Below are 17,232 nucleotides of genomic sequence, written 5' to 3'. Positions count from 1 at the left end.
CTAAAACATTGGATGCAATAACTAGCTAGCAGGCGATCTCATCCTGTTCATCAGTTGTTTGGAGAGAGTCCGTGTCTTTTTACTTAGCTAACTTCCTCTTGCCACTTTCCCTTCCCTATTGTGTTGCACTATTGGGGTTTGTAACGAGGTGAGTGACTGGTTGTTGGGAAGTCAGGCGCAGGAGAGCAGAGATGAGTATAACAGGAGAACTTTAATATACACCCTGGCACAAAGGCACAGGGGAGGCAGCACAAAGCACAACCACGGTAACATGAACCGGATTAAACAAAACAAACAAACCTAGGTTTGAAACAAACCTGGCGCAAGCCAGCCTGTAGCATAACACCCTACACAAAGAACAATTCCACACACAGACATGGGGGAAACAGACGGTAATATACATTTAGTCTGATGAGGGAATGTGAACCAGGTGTGCAGGAAAACAAGACAAAACAAATGGAAAATGAAAGGTGGAGCGGCGATAGCTAGAAGACCGGTGACGTCAACTGCCGAACACCGCCCGAACAAGGAGAGGGACCGACTTCGGAGGAAGACAACTTAACCAAGCCTAAAAATGTTAACAAAACGATTGAACATTAATAAAGGTAGTTGTGGCGTCAGCAACTTGAACCAACACTAAAATATATATTAGGCAGTATGATTAATTTATACCCCTTGTTCCTGCTTATTCTAGGTTGAAGGACATCCCACCAGGGCTGGCGTTATGGGCGGGCCTTAGCGGGCCTGGCCCGCACTACTGTACCTCCTTGCCAATCCAAATAAAATATTTAAATATTGATAATTTATTTGACCGAGATGCGCGCAGACAGAAACAGAGCCTCTGTCTCTGTAGGTGCAGACCATGTATTTGAGGCTGCCTTGACCAAAAGAGTATGGCATGTCATAGTATTTCTGTCCAGACAGCATCAGGATAAATGGGCTACACATAGAGGGTTGCTGTTTCATTTGCTCTGATGTTTTCTCTAGTGATATAAACGTCCCTTTTTCAGGACCCTGTCTTTCAAAGATAATTTGTAAAAATCCAAATAACTTCACAGATCTTCATTGTAAAGGGTTTAAACACTGTTTCCCATGCTTGTTCAATTAACCATAAATAAGTAATGAACATGCACCTATGGAACGGACATTATGACACTAACAGCTTACAGACGATAGGCAAATAAGGTCACAGTTATGAAAACTTAGGACACCAAATATGCCTTTCTACTGACTCTGAAAAACACTAAAAGAAAGATGCCCAGGGTCCCTGCTCACCTACGTGAACGTGCATTAGGCATGCTGCAAGGAGGCATGAGGACTGCAGATGTGGCCAGGGCAATAAATTACAATGTCCATACGGTGAGACGCTTAAGACAGCGCTACAGGGAGACAGGACAGACAGATGATCGTCCTCACAGTGGCAGACTACGTGTAACAACACCTGCACAGGATTGGTACATCGGAACATCACATCTGCGGGGCAGGTACAGGATGGCAACAACAACTGCCCGAGTTACACCAGGAACTCACAATCCCTCCATCAGTGCTCAGACTGTCCGCAATAGGCTGAGAGAGGCTGGACTGAAGGCTTGTAGGCCTGTTGTAAAGGCAGGACTTCACCAGACATCACTGGTAACAACGACGACCTATGGGCACAAACCCACCATCGCTGGACCAGACAGGACTGGCAAAAAGTGCTCTTCACTGATGAGTCGCGGTGGGATGGGATGTGGGATGTTCTGGGGCGGTGTGTCACAGCATCATCGGACTGAGCTTGTTGTCATTGCAGGCAATCTCAACGCTGTGCATTACAGGGAAGACATCCTCCTCCCTCATGTGGTACCCTTCCTGCAGGCTCATCCTGACATAACCCTCCAGCATGACAATGCCACCAGCCATACTACTCGTTCTGTGAGTGATTTCCTGCAAGACAGGAATGTCAGTGTTCTGCCATGGCTAGCGAAGAGCACGTCTGGGACCTGTTGGATAGGAGGGTGAAGGCTAGGGACAATCCCCCAAGAAATGTCTGAGAACTTGCAGGTGCCTTGGTGGAAGAGTGGGGTAACATCTCACAGAAAGAACTGGCAAATCTGGCGCAGTCCATGAGCAGGAGATGCACTGCAGTACTTAATGCAGCTGGTGGCAACACCAGATACTGACTGTTACTTTTAATTTTGACCCCCCCTTTGTTCAGGGACATATTCTCCCATTTCTGTTAGTCACATGTCTGTGGAACTTGTTCAGTTTATGTCTCAGTTGTTGAATATTGTTATGTTCATACAAATATTTACACATGTTAAGTTTGCTGAAAATAAACGCAGTTGACAGTGAGAGGACGTTTCTTTTTTTGCTGAGTTTATACACCTGTTCTGAATGGCCCCAGAGTCTGCAACACCACTAAGCAAGGGGTACCACCAAGAAAGCGGCACCATGAAGACCAAGGAGCTCTCCAAACAGGTCAGGGACAAAGTTGTGGAGAAGTTCAGATCAGGGATGGGTTATAAAAAAATATCAGAAACTTTGAACATCCCACTGAGCACCATTAAATCCATTATTAAAAAATGGAAAGAATATGGCACCACAACAAACCTGCCAAGAGAGGGCCGCCATCCAAAACACACGGACCAGTCAAGGAGGGCATTAATCAGAGAGGCAACAAAGAGACCAAAGATAACCCTGAAGGAGCTGCAAAGCTCCATAGCGGAGATTGGAGTATGTATCCATAGGACCACATTAAGCCGTACACTCCACAGAGCGGGGATTTATGGAAGAGTGGCCAGAAAAAAAGCCATTGCTTAAAGAAAAGAATAAGCAAACACTTTTGGTGTTTGCCAAAAGGCATGTGGGAGACTCCTCAAACATATGGGAGAATGAACTCTGATCAGATGAGACTAAAATTGAGATTTTTGGCTATCAAGGAAAATGCTATGTCTGGCGCAAACCTAACACCTCTCATCACCCCGAGACACCATGAAGCATGGTGGTGGCAGCATCATGCTGTGGGGACGTTTTTCTTCGGTGGGGACTGGGAAACTGGTCAGAATTGAAGGAATGATGGATGGTGCTAAATACAGGGATATTCTTGAGGGAAAACTGTTTCAGTCTTCCAGAGATTTGAGATTGGGACGGAGGTTCACCTTCCAGCAGGACAATGACCTTAACCATTTCGAATTCCACCATACCTTCTCCGCTATGCAATCTGTTTTCAGAGCTGGTCATGGGTGCACCTCAGCCACGCTCAAGGTTCTAAACGACATCATAACCGCCATCAATAAGAGACATTATTGTGCAGCCGTATTCATCGACCTGGCCAAGGCTTTCGACTCTGTCAATCACAACATTTTTATTGGCAGACTCGACAGCCTTGGTTTCTCAGATGATTGCCTCGCCTGGTTTAGCAACTACTTCTCTGATAGAGTTCAGTGTGTCAAATCGGAGGTACTGTTGTCCGGTCCTCTGACAGTCTCCATGGGTGTGCCACAGGGTTCAATTCTCGTGCCGACTCTCCTTTCTGTATACATCAATGATGTTGCTCTTTGCTGCTGGTGATTCTCTGATCCACCTCTACGCAGACGACACCATTCTGTATACTTCTGGCCCCTCCTTGGACACTGTGTTAACTAACCTCCAGACGAGCTTCAATGCCATTACAACACTCCTTCCGTGGACTCCAACTGCTTTTAAACACAAATAAAACTAAATGCATGCTATTCAATCGATCACTGCCCGCACCTGCCCGCCCGTCCAGCATCACTACTCTGGACGGCTCTGACTTAGAATACGTGGACAACTACAAATACCTGGGTGTCTGGTTAGACTGTAAACTCTCCTTCCAGACTCACATTAAGCATCTCCAATCCAAAATTAAATATAGAATCGGCTTCCTATATCGCAACAAAGCATCCTTCACTCATGCTGCCAAACATACCCTCGTAAAACTGACCATCCTACCGATCCTCGACTTCGGTGATGTCATCTACAAAATAGCTTCCAATACTCTACTCAGCAAACTGGATGCAGTCTATCACAGTGCCATCCGTTTTGTTACCAAAGCCCCTTACACCACCCACCACTGCGACCTGTATGCTCTAGTCGGCTGGCCCTCGCTACATATTCATCGCCAGACCCACTGGCTCCAGGTCATCTAGAAATCTATGCTAGGTAAAGCTCCGCCTTACCCCAGCTCACTGGTCATGATAACAACACCCACCCGTAGCATGCGCTCCAGCAGGTATAACTCACTGGTCATCCCCAAAGCCAGCACCTCCTTTGGCCGCCTTTCCTTCCTGTTCTCTGCTGCCAGTGACTGGACCGAATTGCAAAAATCGCTGAAGCTGGAGACTTACTTTTCCCTCACTAACTATTGAAGGAATTTAATTCCTCTGTTTTAATTCCAAATTAAAATGAAACACTGTCAATTCATAAGAATTTGTATGACCCTTATTTAATAGAAATAGACAGATCCCTGTCTTAAAGTCAAATAGCAGCCTTTATTCACGAGAGTACTGAACACGATACAGGTTACCACAGGTTATAAACTGAAAATGACTTCATTAGTTCCAGCACCAACCCGTGCCATCTCCGTTCCAGTACAAAGGCTGTATCTCAAGCCTTCCCACATCCGCCTCCCTACCAATTTAATATAATTTACGAGTCAAGGTTTTCTCGTGTAGATAAGCATTCTAGCCAGTCTGATTCATTTGTACCAAGGAACAGACAGTCATTGTTCTAACTCTTGACCCCATTCACACACATTATATTCAGTACTGGGATCAAGAAAGAAAATTCATACATATGCAGTAACATAATAGTATTCTGATTAGTACATATACAGTAATATAATAGTATTCTGATTAGTACTTCCTGATTGAAATATATACATAATTAGTCATTATAGATAAAAATTCCCTTAACACTAACTTTAAACATCAGCTATCTGAGCAGCTAACTGATCGCTGCAGCTGTACATAGTCCATCTGTAAATAGCCCACCCAATCTACCTACCTCATCCCCATATTGTTTTTATTTACTTTTCTGCTCTTTTGCACACCAGTGTCACTACTTGCATATCATCATCTGCTCATCTATCAGGCCAGTGTTAATCTGCTAAATTGTAATTACTTCGCTACTATGGCCTATTTATTGCCTTACGTCCTCATGCCATTTGCACACACTGTATATTTTTCTTCTTCTATTGTGTTATTGACTGTACGCTTGTTTATTCCATGTGTAACTCTGTGTTGTTGTTTGTGTCGCACTGCTTTGCTTTACCTTGGCCTGGTCGCAGTTTTAAATGAGAACTTGTCCTCAACTAGCTTACCTGGTTAAATAAAGGTGAAATAAAACAAAAAAAATTGACTTTTTGTACCCATTAGTGAAATGGCTGTTCAGGTCTAGATGGTTTACACTTTAAGAGTGTGCTCCAAATCTCAGCTTGTAGCCTGATTTGTTTGTTGTTATTCTGTCTCTCGCTGTTCAAATAAACCTACCATTAAAATTATAGACTGATCATTTCTTTGTCAGTGGGCAAAAGTACAAAATCAGCAGGGGATCAACTACTTTTTTCCCTCACTGTAACATCTCTGGAGAGACCTGAAAATAGCTGTGCAGCGACGCTCCCCATTCAACCTGACAGAGATTGAGAGGATCTGCAAAGAATAATGGGAGAAACTTCCCAAATACAGGTGTGCCAAGCTGGCTGCAATCGCTGCCAAAGGTGCTTCAACAAAGTACTGAGTAAAGGATCTGAATACTTAAATGTCATATTTCTGTTGCAAACATTTCTAAAAACTTTTGTGATTATGGGTTATTGTGTGTAGATTGATGAGGGAGAATACAGTAGAATAGGGGGGAGAATGGGCATCTGTGAAAGGACTGAGGGTAAACTATTACTGTAACGCATCCCAAACAAACTCTGGGAACATCATTAGGTCCATGGACATTAGGGCTAGACCGGTGGTGTGTGTCTGTGTGTGCGTGAGTGAGTGTGTGTGACCAGTGGTGGGGTTAGACAGTGGTGAGTTATGGCCCTATACTGCCTCAATGGAGCAACATTAACAGGTTTTCACATTAAGCAGAGTAACAGTACAGTCTCTGACAGAAGGGGCGAGTAGAGGGAGAGTCAGACCTGGGTTCCAATAATATTTGAAATATTTGAAATACCTTATCAGTGTTTGATTGAGTTTGTCTGGCACAGTCCACACAGAGCAAAACCTTCCCACCTGGCACTCTAGGCATACACTCAAAGTATAAAAGATTTTAAAAAGTACTGACCCTGGTCTGGAGAGTGTGAGAGAAAACACAATGGTAATTATGTTTCTCCCTCTTCCTCACCTGGCTACTACAACTAGCCTACTGCAAACCAAATCCACACAACACAGAGAGTCTATTGAAATGCACATAAACAGAGTATGTTCTGTTCTGGCCCTAATAGAGCTGCTTGCCAATTTGAATTAAGCTTGAAAAAAAGGAAGTTGACAAAGCCTACATACACATGCATGCACGCACACATTGCACAAACAAACACACACACATAGGCAGGCAGGTAGGCAGGCACGCGGTCATGTCGGCAAACATAATACAAAAATTATATATATGGCATGTCCTGGCTGTGGAAAATGAAAACCCCACATTAAAATTCCATATGACACAGAAATGAATCATTCCCCAGCACTGAATCTGATTTCTGGGGCTGGAGGAGAGGGGAAGAGGGTGGGAGGATGAGGGATGAAGAGTGGACAGAGTGGTGGTGATTCCCCTGCCCTACTTTCCTCCATTCACCAGCTTCTCCTGGGAAAAGAGGAGGAGGTGGATGGAGGGAGGCTCTTCTGCCACGCTTGGCCTGTCACTACGAGATGCCACATAGCTCAGCAAGCCCACCACACCATGCTGCTCTCTCTAACTCTCATGCTCCAACGGTCAGTTTCCCAGACCCAGATTAAGCCTATGGTCTTAGGCTAAAAATAACTGTCAATGGCTGACTATGTGTAACCACGCCAGCCCAGGACCTTCACATCCGGCTTCTTCACCTGTGGGATCGTCTGAGACTGAGGAGTATTTCTGGCCTGGCTCTCCAATGGGTGGGCCTGGGGTGATGGTCGAATTTGCGTTTATCGTCGAAGGAATGAGCGTTACACCGAGGCCTGTAATCTGGAGTGGGATGTTCTGGGGCGGTGTGTCACAGCATCATCGGACTGAGCTTGTTGTCATTGCAGACAATCTCTGTGCGTTACAGGGAAGACATCCTCCTCCCTCATGTGGTACCCTTCCTGCAGGCTCATCCTGACATAACCCTCCAGCATGACAATGCCACCAGCCATACTGCTCATTCTGTGCGTGATTTCCTGCAAGACAGGAATGTCAGTGTTCTGCCATGGCCAGTGAAGAGCCCGGATCTCAATCCCATTGAGCACGTCTGGGACCTGTTGGAATGGAGGGTGTGGGCTAGGGCCATTCCCCCCAGAAATGTCCGGGAACTTGCAGTTGCCATGGTGGAAGAGTGGGGTAACATCTCACAGCAAGAACTGGCAAATATGGTGCAGTCCATGATGAGGATATGCACTACAGTATTTAATGCAGCTGGTGGCCACACACTGTTACTTTTGATTTTGACCTCCCCCCTTTGTTCAGCGACACATTATTCCATTTCTGTTTGTCGCATGTCTGTGGAACTTTAGTTTGAGAAACAGACGTATCACAAGTCCTCAACTGGCAGCTTCATTAAATAGTACCCACAAAACACCAGTCTCAATGTCAACGGTGAAGCGGTGACTCAGTTTCTGTGTTTCTGTTTCTGTGCGGGTGGACCATTTCAGATTTCAGTGATGTGTATATCCCGAGGAACTTGGTGTACACATCACTGTGTACACACATCACTGTGTACACCTTCTCCACTGTGGTCTCGTTGATGTGGATAGGGGTGTGCTCCTTCTGCAGTTTCCTGAAGTCCACGATCAGCTCCTTCATTTTGTTGACGTTGAGGGAGAGGTTATTGTCCTGGCACCACTCCGCCAGGACCCTCACCTCCTCCCTGTAGGCTGTCTCGTCTTTGTTGATAATCAGGCCTACTACTTTTGTGTCGTCTGCAAACTTGATAATTGAGTTGGAGGCGTGTGTGGCCACGCAGTCATGAGTGAACAGGGAGTACAGGAGGGGGCTTAGCACGCACCCTTGAGGGCCTGCTGCTTTGAGGATCAGCGAAGTGAAGGTGTTGTTTCCTACCTTCACCACCTGGGGATGGCCCGTCAGGAAGTCCAGGACCCAGTTGCAAAGAGAAGTGTTCAGACCCAGGGCCCTGAGCTTAATGATGAGCTTGGAGGGTACTATGGTGTTGAAGGCTGAGCTATAGTCAATGAACAGCATTCTGACGTAGGTATTCCTCTTGTCCATCTGGGATAGGCCAGTGTGCAGTGCGATTGCTATTGCATCGTCTGTGGATCTATTGGTGCGGTAATCAAATTGAAGTGGGTCTCGGTGTCAGGTAAGGTAAGGTAGAGTCATTTAGTTCAGTTACCTTAGCTTTCTTGGGATCAGGAACAATGGTGGACATCTTGAAGCAAGTGGGGACAGAAGACTAGGATAGAGAGAGATTGAATATGTCCGTAAACACTCCAGCCAGTTGGTCTGTGCATGCTCTGAGGACCTGCTAGGGATGCCATCTGGGTGGGCAGCCTTGCGAGGGTTAACACGCTTAAATGTCTTACTCACGTCGGCCACGGAGAACAAGAGCCCACAGTCCTTGGGAGCGGGCCGCGTTGGTGGCACTGTGTTGTCCTCAAAGCGGGGGAAGAAGGTGTTTAGCTTGTCTGAGAGCAAGGCGACTTGGCTGGTTTTCCCTTTGTAGTCCGTGATTGTCTGTAGACCCGGCCACATACGTCTCGTGTCTGAGCCGTTGAATTGCAACTACACTTGGCTCTGTACTGACGTTTTGCCTGTTTGACTTTCTTAAGGAGGGAATAAGTACACTGTTTTGTATTCTACCATATTCCCATTCACATCGCCATGGTTAAATGTGGTGGTTAACACTTTCAGATTTACGCAAATACTGCCATCTATCCACGGTTTCTGGTTTGGGTAGGTTTTTTTAGTCACTGTGCGAACAACATCCCCTACACACTTCCTGATGAACTCAGTCACTGTGTCCGTGTATACGTCAATGTTATTCTCAGAGGCTACCTGGAACATATCCCAGTCCACGTGATCAAAACAATCTTGAAGCATGGATTCCAATTGATCAGAGCAGCGATGAATAAACCTTAGCATGGGTACTTCCTGTTGCCTACAGGAAGGGAGGAACAAAATGGAGTTGTGATCTGATTTGTCGAAGGGAGGTCGGGGGAGGGCCTTGTAGGCATCTCAAAAAGGCAAGTAGCAGTGGTCTATTGTTTTTCCTAAGCGAGTACTACAGTCAATGTGTTGATAGACTTTCATTAGCCTTTTCCTCAAATTTGTTTTGTTAAAATGTCCTGCTACAATAAATGCAGACTCAGGATATGTGGTTTCCAGTTTCCAAAAAGTCCATTATAGTTCCTTGAGGGTCGTCGTGGTATCGGCTTGAGGGGGAATATACATGGTTGTGACTATAACCAAAGAGAGTTATCTTGGAAGGTAATACGGTTGGCATTTTGATTGTGAGGTATTCTAGGTCGGGTGAACAAAAGGACTTGAGTTTCTGTATGTTATCACAATCAAACAATGAGATAATCATGAAACATACAACGTCGCCTTTCTTCTTCAAGGAGAGTTCTTTATTCCTGTCTGCACAATGAACTGAGAACCCAGCTGGCTGTATGGACGGGGACCATATCCTGAGAGAGCCATGATTCCGTGAAACAGAGTATGTTACAGTCACTGATGTCTCTCTGGAAGGAGATCCTCACCTTGAGCTTGTCTACTTTATTGTCCAGAGACTGAACATTAGCGAGTAATATACTCAGAAGCGGTGGATGGTGCACTAACCATTTCAGCAGGACAATAACCTAAAACACAACAGTGAATGTTCCTGCGTGGCCAAGTTACAGTTTGACAGAGCTTGAAGAATTTTGAAAATAATAATGAACAAATGTTGCACAATCCAGGTGTGGACTTACCCAGAAAGACTCAAAGCGGTAATCACTGTCAAATGTCCTTCTACAAAGTATTGACTCAGGGGTGTGAATACGTATGATAAATGAGATATTTCTGTAATTCATTTTCGATACATTTGCTAAAACAACAACATGTTTTTATTTATGTTGTTATTTGATGGGTTAGAAAAAAAGAAGAATGTAATACATTTTGAATTCTGTCTGTAACACAACATGTAACAGCCTGACCTGTTGAATAAGTCAAAGGGTATGACTACTTTCTAAAGGCACTGTATAGGGAATAGGGTGCCATTTGGGACACAGCCTGAGAATCAGCCAGTCAGTTAGTTAAAAACTTCTTATGACTGCAGGGGCAGTATTGAGTAGCTTGGATGAAAGGTGCCCAGAGTAAACGGTCGGCTACTCAGTCCCAGTTGCTAATATATGCATACTATTATTAGTATTGGATAGAAAACACTCTTAGGTTTCTAAAACTGTTTGGATGATGTCTGTGAGTATAACAGAACTCATATGGCAGGCAAAAACCTGAGAAGAAATCCAAACAGGAAGTGAGAAATCTGAGGTTGGCCGATTTTCAACCCATCCCCTATTGAATTAATTAACAGTAGGATATGGATGAAGTTGCACTTCCTAGGGCTTCCACTAGATGTCAACCGAACTTGAATGAGGCTTCTACTGTGATGTGGGGCTGAATAAGAGCTGAATGAGTCAGGTTACTGGCAGAGAGCCAGGTCCTGGTCATGCGCATTTCACATGATAGCGACCTGTGTTCCATGGCTTCTCTACAAACAAAACAATTCTCCCGTTGGAACATTAGTGAAGATTTATGACAAAAACATCCTAAAGATTGATTCTATACTTTGTTTGAAATGTTTCTACGACCTGTAATATAACTTTTTGAAGTTTTTGTCCGACGTTATGCCTGACCTACACGAGCGTTTGGATATGTGTACCTAACGCCCTAACAAAAGTAGCTACTTGGACATAACTAATGGACATTATCTAACAAATGAAGCATTTATTGAGGAACTGCGATTCCTGGGAGTGCATTCTGATGAAGATCATCAAATGTAAGGGAATATTTATAATGTCATTTCTGATTTCTGTTGACTCGAACATGGCGGAAAATATTATTTGTTTTCTGAGCGCATTTCAGATTATTGCATGGTTTGCTTTTTCCGTAAAGTAAGGAGAGGTATATCTATATTTTCATGTCTAATGTCACGTTCTGACCTTAGTTCCTTTATTATGTCTTTGTGTTAGTTTGGTCAGGGCGTGAGTTGGGGTGGGTAGTCTATGTTCTTTTTTCTATGTAGTATTTATGTGTTTGGCCTGGTGGTTCTCAATCAGATGCAGGTTTCGTTCGTTGTCTCTGATTGAGAATCATACTTAGGTAGCCTGTTATCCCCATTTTAGTTGTGGGTGATTGTTTTCTGTCTCTGTGTCTTCACCAGACAGAACTGTTTCATTTTCGTTCTCCTTGTTATTTTGTTTTTTTTGTGTTCAGTGTTAATAAATCTCAACATGGACACGTACCACGCTGCATATTGGTCCGATCCTTCGTACTCCTCGTCAGAGGAAGACGAATCTCGTTACAGAATCACCCACCACAACCGGACCAAGCAGCGTGGTAACCAGGAGCAGTGGGTGCTGTACTCCTGGACATGGAGGAGATTTTGGACGGAAAGGGACCCTGGGCACAGGCTGGGGAATATCGCCGCCCCAAGGCAGAGCTGGAGGCAGCGAAAGCTGAGCGGCGGCGATATGAGGAGGTAGCGCAGCAGCACGACATGCACGAGAGGCAGCCCCCAAAAAAATGTTTTTGGGGGAGGAGCACACGGGGAGTGTGGCAGAGTCAGGTTGGAGACCTGAGCCCACTCCTCGTGCTTACCGGAAGAAGCGCAGTACTGGTCAGGCACCGTGTTATGCGGTCAAGCGCACAGTGTCGCCAGTACGCGCTCATAGCCCGGTGGGCGCTCATAGCCCGCAAGTGCCATGCGAGAATGGGCATCCAGCCAGGGCGTGTTGTGCCAGCCCAGCGTGTTTGGTCTCCAGTACGCAGTTTCGGCCCAGGGTATCCTTCGCAGGCTCTGCGTGCTGTGTCTCCGAGGCGCTGGGAGGGTGCAGTGCGTTCTATGCCTGCACTCCGCCCATGCCGAGCGAATGTGGGTATTGAGCCTAAGGGAGAGGTGCGAGTGGTATGCACCAGATCTCCAGTGCTCACCCACAGCCCGGTTCAACCTGTGCCTGCACTCTGGATGGTCCGGGCAAAAATGGTGATCCAGCCGGGAGGAATGGTGCCAAGGCTGCGCACCAGGGCTCCAGTGCTCCCCCACAGCCCGGTCCATCCGGTGCCTCCTCCAAGCACCAGGCCTCCTGTAGGTCTACTCCCTCCAGGTCCGCCTGTCCGTCCTGAGCTGCCAGAGCTGCCCGTTTGTCCTGCGCTGCCGGAGTCTCCCATCTAGTCCGAGTTTGTCGGCGAGGGTCGCCGCTCTAAAGGCGCCACTGAAGCAGGCAAAGAAGCGGGCGAAGACTATGGTGGAGTGGGGTTGGTGGAGTGGGGTCCACGTCCCGCGCTAGAGCCGCCACCGCGGGCAGACGCCCACCCAGACCCTCCCCTAAAGGTTCAGGTTTTGCGGCCGGAGTCCGCACCTTTGGGGGGGGGCTCCTGTCACATTCTGACCTTAGTTCTTTGTGCTAGTTTGGTCAGGGCGTGAGTTGGGGTGGGTAGTCTATGTTCTTTTTTCTATGTAGTATTTATGTGTTTGGCCTGGTATGGTTCTCAATCAGAGGCAGGTGTCGTTCGTTGTCTCTGATTGAGAATCATACTTAGGTAGCCTGTTTTCCCCATTTTAGTTGTGGGTGATTGTTTTCTGTCTCTGTATCTTCACCAGACAGAGCTGTTTCGTTTTCGTTCGTTCTCCTTGTTATTTTGTTTTTTTGTGTTAATAAATCTCAACATGGACACGTACCACGCTGCATATTGGTCCGATCCTTCATACTCCTCGTCAGAGGAAGACGAATCTCGTTACATCTAACACTTGAATTTACATCGACATTTATGAGTATTTCTGTAAAATGATGTGGCTCTCTGCAATATCACTGGATGTTTTTGGAACTAGTGAACATAACGTGACAATGTAAACTATAAAATATATATTTTTAATTATATAAATATGAACTTTATCAAACAAAACATGTATTGTGTAACATGAAGTCCTATGAGTGTCATCTGATGAAGATCATCAAAGGTTAGTGATTAATTTTATCTCTATTTGTGCTTTTTGTGACTCCTCTCTTTGGCTGGAAAAATGGCTGAGTTTTTCTTTGGCTTGGTGGTGACCTAACATAATCGTTTGTGTTGCTTTCGCTGTAAAGCCTATTTGAAATCGGACACTGTGGTGGGCTTAACAACAAGATTACCTTTAAAACGGTATAAAATACATGTATGTTTGAGGAATTTGGCGCCCTGTACATTCACTGGCTGTTGTCATATCGATCCCGTTAACGGGATTGCAGCCCAAAGAAGTTTTAATACCAGACACTGTATCCATTGTTAGAGTGTGGACACCAATGCTATGATTTTATATTCTGAAAGTGACAGTGTTCTGTTGGTATTCCAGTAGTAATTGCCTGTTCACATCTACTTTATCATGTTTAAACTTGCACTTTAGTTCAGGTTTTACGCTTTATAACTTGTTATAAGAATATATGAGCCTTTATAATGTCTCATAAGGCTGATCATATCTTTGCCCTATGTCTGTGTAGCGACATTCAAATGGACTCAAAATGGCTAGTATTTAATCCGGATCTTTAGTTTCTCCTCTGTGCTAGTTAATGTACCACAATATATATGCCATTCTGCATAACCAATGCCCACAATAGCCTATCTATGCCCTTTTGCCATTCACTTCAAACACAGTGAAGTTAAAGAGTGACCCAGCCTGTTACTGAGAGTGTGGTCCCTCACTGTGAAAGAGTAAACACAGAGTTTACACCTCTATTGCACAGAGCAACACAACTCAAGGACCATGGAGTCTGCATCCCTGATACCACCCTATTCCCTATGTTGCGTACTACTTTTGACCAGAGCCCATTTGGGCCAAGCCTACTCACTTCTTTGTTTCCTCATAGGGTTAATGTGATCAATCAATAATGGCTGAAACAGTCAACTCACCCCAGGTTCTGATGACTGGAGAGTGGAGGAAAACCCAACAGAACTAACTGATCTGGTGGACTTCCCCAAAAATAGTATTTTGACCTTATTGTGTGTGACAAACGTGGACCTCTGTCCTCTCTGAGCCCTGTGCATCAAACACCAGACAGCTGCTATCATGTAGCTGCTATCACACACACATACCCACATGCACACACAACACACACACTTCCATTTGGATGGTCATTTAACAAGTAGTTTCTTCTACTCAAGATCCTGACACTTTCTCTCTGTATTGAAATGTTCTTGTTTGGGGTTAGGCAAGTAGAGAGGAAAGGGATAAGGAAACACAGAGTAAAACACAAGGGAATGCGGTTGGGGGTATCACCTATGCCACAGGGAATGTCAGTGTCATGATCTTCTGAGATAAGGAAAAAGATCAGCCTGGATACCTGCTTACCTTGCTCTCCCATCTGTAGTAGATTTGTGACATTAGGGACATGCCTGAAAAGAAAACACTTCCATCACCCCAGCCGCACCTCTCTAAATAATCAGTGACCCAAATTGCATTTAATTTATCATAGTCTTTCACCTGCGAGTAAAGTTATCATTACCTTGTGTTTAGAAGATACAATCTAATTCAAACTGAAATAAAGGAGTTAAAGGGGCGTGTCTTGCAGGCTGAGTGTCCGCCCCCGAGGGCTGAATAACGTGTGGATGACTCCAGAGCTTTGCAGCGTGTGGTTCGTTCAGTGAGTTAGGAAAAAATCTGTTTGCATTCCAATCTCTCTCTCGTCTGGAAGACAGCATGACCAAATTGGGGCTATAGTTATCTTCGGCTCTGGAATTTATTTGTTGAAGTCTAAGGCTCGTTGTTATTTTCTTGGACACATCTCCTACTTGGCTATTTTCTTAGAATATTTATTTCGTTTTTTTCTGCTCTGATTTTAGTGCATAATTCTATTATCTGACATATTTTGTGGAGAGAGCACCAGAAAGCTCGCGCAGAGGTGTTGGACTAAACTGCAGTTTTGAGGTAAGAACAGTCAATGTCTCTCTTTAGTCGATCTCAATAGAACAACAAAACTATTGCGACCTGTGGAATGTGAACCGAATCCAAATGTGTTCCTTGAAAAGTAATTATAGAGAGCAACATGAAGTGATGGAGAAAACTGTTATGTAAACTATGTTATCCCATATCTTCTAATCTTGCTACGGGTTTGTACTATGCTATTCATGTCTTATTAACTGTCTATGTTGTGCGCAATGTTTTGATTTGGAAATGGTTTGGATTAGCCTAATGGACTAATGCAGCTGTCGACTATTGTTCTAGTTTGCTCAAGTATAGGTGTTTTTTCTGACCGTCGTATGCACACTTTATTACACCACCACAACATTTGTTCAATAATTTTAACAAGCAAAAGACTATCTGCTGAATTAAATGTCAGTATTGCGCAAAGGAAATCTTTGCTACTAAATGTATCCAATTTCTCCCGTCGAGCAGCGTGCATTGTTCAAGACTGTATCAGTATTAACTCAGATGAGTGGACATCATTAACGTTAGGTGTGGACGTGGAGTCAAAAACGGAATTATAAAAATGCCTGTTGAACTTTCAACAATCCATTTTTCTTTAGCCTATACCTAGCCTCATTTTTCAATATATAAACCGTATTGTCAGTGGAGTGCATAAGTTATATTGAACATAATATATCCTACTTTAACACTGTAGAATAAACTAATGATAGGATACATTCATTTCGAATGACCAAAACATTTATGATGCTACCATTTATCTTGCAAGACACATTTAATCTCTGGTATGAGGGACACCGTTGACATATTTACCAATTAGCTTGCCTTTGAGAGAGCAGGCAGCCAGCCGATATTGGAGAGTTGAGAGTGAAAGCCGATGTTTGCCAGTCAATCAGTACATCAGTCTTCAAGACGGCATCTTTCCCACACGAAGTGACAGCGTAACGCGCGGGGCCCAGGGGGTTCGGTCATAATGTGGGCCTGTCGCCCACGACGCACGTGGTAACAGATGGGAACGTCTGGAGCTGTCTCAGTTGGAGGCACCTTGGCTTAAGGGCAGGAGTTTACTGACAATTAACATTAATCTAAGACTAGCACACATTGGAGGGAGCCCTTTGATATTAGATGTAAACTGGAGTACAGTATGATAGCAGAGAGGTTTGAAACCTCTATAAAGACTCCAGCCACCCAAGTCAAAGACTGTTCTCTCTGCTACAGCACAGCAAGCAGAGACCCTGAACATCTTCTAGCCCCAAGCCGTAAGACTGCTAAATAGTTAGTGCAATGTAGATAGTTAAATAGTTAACCATAGCTACTTGGACTAACTCATTTGACTCATCACATATGCTGCCTCTACTTTTTATTATCTATCCTGTTGCTTACCCACTTTATACTTAGCTATATGTACAGTGCCTTGCCACAGTATTCATCCCCCTTGGCGTTTTTCCTATTTTGTTGCATTACAACCTGTAATTGAAATGGATTTTTTATTTGGATTTCATGTAATGGACATGCATAAAATAGTCCAAATTGTGAAGTGAAATGAAACTGAAAAGTGGTGCGTGCATATGTATTCACCCCCTTTGCTATGAAGCCCCTAAAAAGATCTAGTGAAACCAATTACCTTCAGAAGTCACATAATTAGTTAAATAAAGTCCACCTGTGTGCAATCTAAGTGTCACATGATCTCAGTGTCCTGTTCTGAAAGGCTCCAGAGTCTGTAACCACTAAGCAAGGGGCGCCACCAAGTAAGCTGCACCATGAAGACCAAGGAGCACCAAACAGGTCAGGGACAAAGTTGTGGAGAAGTACAGATCAGGTTTGGGTTATAAAAAACCTTTAAAAAACTTTGAACATCCCACAGAGCACCATTAAATCCATGATTAAAAAATTGAAAGAATATGGCACCACAACAAACCTGCCAAGAGAGGGACACCCACCAAAACTCACTGTCCATG

At 44.6% G+C, this 17,232-nt stretch overlaps 1 protein-coding gene across 2 annotated transcripts in view; it reads left to right on the top strand.

Annotated features, from left to right (window-relative positions):
* The first annotated feature begins 14,985 nt into the window (after positions 1 to 14,985).
* Positions 14,986 to 17,232, top strand: part of LOC115109738 (tetraspanin-18B) — a 112,987-nt gene continuing 110,740 nt past the window's right edge. The window contains exon 1 of one of the 2 annotated variants that reach the window (XM_029635028.2): positions 14,986 to 15,277. The gene's annotated coding sequence lies outside the window, so the exon portion shown is untranslated. The remainder of the gene's footprint in view (positions 15,278 to 17,232) is intronic. The other variant, XM_029635029.2, reaches the window with a different exon arrangement.

The sequence above is a fragment of the Oncorhynchus nerka genome, linkage group LG25, assembly GCF_034236695.1.
Source record: "Oncorhynchus nerka isolate Pitt River linkage group LG25, Oner_Uvic_2.0, whole genome shotgun sequence".
In the NCBI taxonomy this organism is placed as follows: Eukaryota; Metazoa; Chordata; class Actinopteri; order Salmoniformes; family Salmonidae; genus Oncorhynchus; species Oncorhynchus nerka.
The sequence above is the reverse complement of the archived record's forward strand: the minus strand, read 5'-3'. Positions and strand labels throughout refer to the sequence as shown.